This window comes from Triticum aestivum, chromosome 5A, assembly GCF_018294505.1.
Source record: "Triticum aestivum cultivar Chinese Spring chromosome 5A, IWGSC CS RefSeq v2.1, whole genome shotgun sequence".
Taxonomy (NCBI): domain Eukaryota; kingdom Viridiplantae; phylum Streptophyta; class Magnoliopsida; order Poales; family Poaceae; genus Triticum; species Triticum aestivum.
In genome coordinates, this window is record NC_057806.1 from 227,016,766 (window position 1) to 227,022,765 (window position 6,000).

The window sequence follows — 6,000 nt, forward strand, 5'->3', positions numbered from 1 at the left end:
TATTATCATTAGACAGTTATAACCTAGGGTGATACGGCACTAGCTCCAGTTCATCAATATAATGTAGGCATGTATTTCGTAAATAGTCATATGTGCTTATGGAAAGAACTTGCATGACATCTTTTGTCCTACCCTCCCGTGGCAGCGGGGTCCTATTGGAAACTAAGGGATATTAAGGCCTCCTTTAATAGAGAACCAGAACAAAGCATTAACACATAGTGAATACATGAACTCCTCAAACTACAGTCATCACCGGGAGTGGTCCCGACTATTGTCACTCCGGGGTTGCCGGATCATAACACGTAGTAGGTGACTATAACTTACAAGATCGGATCTAGAACATGGATATAATGGTGATAACATAAATGGTTCAGATCTGAAATCATGGCACCCGGGCCCAAAGTGAGAAGCATTAAGCATGGCAAAATCATAGCAACATCAATCTTAGAACACAGTGGATACTAGGGATCAAGCCCTAACAAAACTAACTCAATTACATGATGAATCTCATCCAACTCCTCACCGACTAGCGAGCCTACAAAGGAATTACTCACTCCCAGCGGGGAGCATCATGGAATTGGTTATGGAGAAGGGTTGGTGATGACGAAGAACGAAGATCCCCCTCTCCGGAGCCCCAAACGGACTCCAGATCTGGCCTCCCGATGAAGAACAGGAGGTGACGGCGGCTCCGTCTCATGGATCGCGATAATTCTTTCTCCTCAATTTTTCTGGGAAAATAGGATTTTATAGCGTCGGTTTCAGGGTCTGTGGGGCCATCAGGTGGGGACAACCCACCTGGGTGTGCCAGGAGAGAGGGGCGCGCCCTGGTGGGTTGTGCCCACCCAGGTGCCCCTCTCATGTAGGTCTTGGCTCCAGAAATTCTTGTTTATTGTATAAAAATTCCTCGCAAAGTTTCGTTCCATTCCGAGAACTTTTATTTCTGCACAAAAACAACACCATGGTAGTTCAGCTGAAAACAACATCAGTTCGGGGTTAGTTTCATTCAAATCATGCAAATTAGAGTCTAAAACAAGAGGAAAAGCATTAGGAAAAGTAGATACGTTGGAGACGTATCAACTCCCCCAAGCTTAAACCTTTGCTTGACCTCAAGCAATTCAGTTGATAAACTGAAAGTGGAAAAGAAAAACTTTTACGAACTCTTTTGCTCTTGTTTGCATAAATAAGCTTAAACAACACCCAGGTTTCCAGCCAATCATTATAACTAACCATGCTGACAATAACTCTTAAAGATTATATTAACTCATCTCAATGACATAATCAGCTAGCGAGCAATAATAAGGTATCTCAAAAGGCAACACATTGTCAAAACAACCATGATATAATATGACAATAGTGGTATCTTGCTAGCCCTTTTTGAGACCGCAAAACATAAATGCGGAGCACCTCCAAAGTCCAAGCAGCGACTAAACATTGTAATTCATGGTAGAAAAGATCCAGTCATGATGCACCCAACATTAGCTACACACAATGCATAAGTCATGACAGCAGTGCTCTTAGGTTCTGGCGCTTGTTTTAAAAGGTGATGACACAACATAAAAGTAAATAGATGGTCCCTTCGCAAAGGGAAGCAGTGATTTGTAGAGGTGCCAGAGCTCAAGTTTTTAAAACAGAGATAAATGATATTTTGAGACATGCACTCTTTTCATTTACTTCATGACCATCAGTTATCAATATCTTCCATGCTAAGCACGCTAGTGGCGGTTCCCCAGTGATAAAAGTAAAGGTTTTGACTCCATTGGTAGTTTTTGTTTGATTATTTGTAAGCTTTTTTTGTTTGCAGTTTGGGACTGGACATCCCTATTACCGCCCTTTTCTCGTGCGACGGCGAGTGAATAAACACTCGACCTGAGAATAATCCGCTTAGCATGGAAGATACCGACCACCTCTTGTCGTTCCATGAATGGTCCAGGCACACAAAAGGATATTTTTTAGAAGTTTTTAGAGGTGGCACATACAAATTTACTTAGGAAGGAAGGGTAGTACCGCATATAGGTAGGTATGGTGGACTCATCTGGAATAACTTTGGGTTCAAGATTTTGATGCACAAGCAGAATTCCCACTTAGTACATGCGAAGGCTAGCAATTAGATTTATAAGCGTCCAGCTAGAGAGCAACAACGGTCATGAACATGCATTATGCATAAGTAACATTGGACACTAGCATGAGTAGGATATGATCACCATGAACATAAATATCATAGAGGCTATGTTGGTTTTGATTCAACTACATGCATGAACATGTGCCAAGTCAAGCCACTCGAACATTCAAAGAAGGATACCATATCATCATACTACATCACAATCATTTTAACGCAATGTTGATATTCAAGATAAATCATTATCCACTCCCAACTACTTATGCATGGCATGAGAAACTATAATCTCTGGTTTTCATTGCAAACATGTTTAATCATAATGGTCTGAATCATGGATACTAGGTTAAACATATTTACACAAATAGAAGAAGTCGAGTTCATACCAGTTTCTCTCTGCCACAGCCAATTCATTGAATATCGTCATTATTGCCTTTCACTTGCACGACCGAACGATATGAAAATAATAATAGTGCAAGAGTGCCATAGACTAAGCTGGAATCTGGAAACATTTTATCCGACAGGAGAAGACAAGGTAAAATGGGCTCTTTATTCAACAACTATTCATATGAGAGCCACTTAACATTTTCATCGTGGGTTTCTCCTTGATACAACTCAAATAAAAAGAAAATAAATTCAGAGAAACACACTAAATATTTTTGGAGTTTTTGGTTTTCTTGGACAAGCAGATAAAAGGGAAAAGCAAAAACGAGAAAAACTATTTACACCGAAAAGCTCCCAACAAGCAAAAGAAGAATAAGGGAATCTTTTTGGGTTTTCTTTTTAGCATTATAACTAAGAATGCATAGAAAATAAACTAACTACAACTAATTTTTTTGATTTTTCTAAGGTTTTTCAAACACACAAGAAGAAAGCAAGAAAATAAAATTATGCATGGATGATACAATGAAAAAGTGTGAACACCGACAGATGGAATAAGTGGACATGAATGTAATGTCAGTGGGAAACACATACTCCCCCAAGCTTAGTCTTTTTGCCTAACTTGATAGTCGATCAGAAGCCTGGATAGTAGTTGGGGTAGTGAGGAGCAGGCATCCACTGGTCCCACTGATGAGGCTCTTCCTCCTCCTCTGCAACAGTCTGATCGTTCCGGTAGGCGATGATGTCCGTAGGCATAATCCTATATCCGCCCCTGGCAACAAGATCAAACAAAGCAGGAGCAGGCAATGGAATAATATCACTAGTGATGATGTTGAAAACCAGGTTATATGGAACAGGTATGTTAGGAGATTCGATATCAGTAAAACGGTGGTGATCCATGGCCGCACGGTCTAGGTAAACCTTGGTCAGAGGGTAATCATGAAGGCGTATCTCAACCTCAAAGTGAGCCGCCAAACGAGTAGCGAAAATCCCACCATGTATTTTAATCTTGGACCTATTAATGTGGAGGCGACATGCCACAATAGCTCCCAAGCTATAAGTGTTGTCGCCCTCTAGTGCATGACGTAAAACAACAAAGTCTGGTGCGCTGAGCGCACCCACCTTTTCCCTAGCAAGCAAACACTTAGCGATAAATAAAGTAAAATAATGCACTGCAGGAAAGTGTATGCTAGTGCCAGTGACGGCCGAAACCCCTCTCTCATCTCCCACTATCAAAGTACGATAAAAGGCCTCAAACTCCGCCGGCCTAGGCTCAACTAAACTCCCATCATAAGGGATCATGCATATGTTACAAAATTCAGTGAGCGATATCTGATGGGTTTCAACATATAAATCAAACCGCACTTCAGGAGGATTATTCCTAGAGAGGAAAGTAAATCTTTGAACAAAGGAGTTTGTGAGGAGATGATACTGTTCGCATTCAGCTGCGATGAAGTCGGTGAGGCCAGCATTAGCAGCATATTGTGTGAACTCCTGAAGGATCCCAGCCTCTCCCATGAATGGGGTGTGTGGCCATTCGCACGACCGTACTTCCTCCAACCTCCAAGGATGGAGATCACTGTCAGATGACTCCCCAATAACCCCCTTGGAGTTCTTCTTGGAGCCAAACTTCCTAAAGATATTCATGGTTTTCCTATAAACAAAAATTCTGAAATTTACCACAAAATTTTCTCAACAAAACTTCACAAAAATGATACCAACTACTCACAGGGATACATAGAGGCCATAGCAAGCATTCAAACTACTTAGAACTCTAAGAATTTAACATGCAAGCTCATCTACAGCAACACCAAGAGTAGCTAATTATTCAAAAAATAAAGCACTAAAACAAAAACTAATTGGACAAACGTGGAGTCACATACCAAGCAACAATCCCCGAAACAGTTTCGGAAACGGAGCTTCGAGCAAAGAGATCGAAGTCCACGGGTTTGAGAGCAAGAACATGGGAGAGAGAGCAATGGAGAATTTTTCTGGAGGTAGGTGATCATGTGGTGTAAAGAGATAAGTGAGGGGGCCCATGTGGGGACCACAACCCACCAGGGCGCGCCTGGGGGTCCTGGCACGCCTAGGTGGGTTGTGCCCACCTGGTGCACCTCCCTTTGATGTTATTTGCACCAAAAATTCAGAAACATTAAAAAAATAGTATTAAACTTTCGGAGCATTCAGAGAACTTTTATTTTTGGGTCATTTTTTATCGCACGGGAAATTCAGAAAACAAACAAAACATGGCATTTTATTTTATTTAACTAATAAAAACAAAAAACAAAATGCAGAGACAGAAGGTAGTGCTTACTAAATTCATCAACTTCATACCTCTCAAAAATGATTCATTAATAAGTTTGATCAAGTCTTATTAACAACCACTTTCGATTAGCATGAAGCCGAAGAACTTTCATAAATCACTAAGTTACCTCAACGGGGATATGAATGTCCCCAACAATAAGCATTTCATATTTCTTTTTGACAGTAGGTAGAGGTACTTGAAAACTTCCAATGGTGATTGTCGAAGATTTTTCAATAACATTAATACCATTCAATTGGAATTGCTTCTTTGGAAAGTGCACCGTATGCTCATTACAATTGATATGAAAAGTGACCTTGCTTTTATTGCAATCAATAACAGCCCCTGCAGTATTCAAGAAGGGTCTTGATACGTCTCCAACGTATCTATAATTTTTTATTGTTCCATGCTATTATATTATCTGTTTTGGATGTTTAACGGGCTTTATTATGCACTTTTATATTATTTTTGGGACTAACCTATTAACCGAAGGCCCAGTGCAAATTGCTGTTTTTTTGCCTATTTCAGTGTTTCGCAGAAAAGGAATATCAGACGAAATCCAAACTGAATGAAACCTTCACGAGGATCTTTTTTGGAACAAACGCAATCCAGGAGACTTGGAGTGGAGGTCAAGGAAGCAACGAGGCGGCCACGAGGTAGGGCGGCGCGCCCCCCACCCTCGTGGGCCCCTCGTAGCTCCACTGACCTACTTTTTTCGCCTATATATACTCTTATACCCTGAAAACATCCAGGAGAGCCACGAAACTACTTTTCCACTGCCGCAACCTTCTGTACCCGCGAGATCCCATCTGGGACCTTTTCTGGTGATCTGCCGGAGGGGAATTCGATCATGGAGGAATTCTACATCAATACCATAGCCTCTCCGATGATGTGCGAGTAGTTTACCATAGACCTTCGGGTCCATAGTTATTATCTAGATGGCGTCTTCTCTCTCTTTGGTTCTCAATACAAAGTTCTCGTCGATGTTCTTGGAGATCTATTCGATGTAATACTTTTTGCGGTGTGTTTGCTTGGAGTGCCTTGTATGATTTGAGTCTCTGCTTTTTAGTTTACCACAATCATCCTTGCTGCACACACCTTTTGGAGAGACACACATGAATTGGAATTTATTAGAATACTCTATGTGCTTCAGTTATATCTTTTGAGCTAGATAAATTTTGCTCTAGTGCTTCACTTATATCTC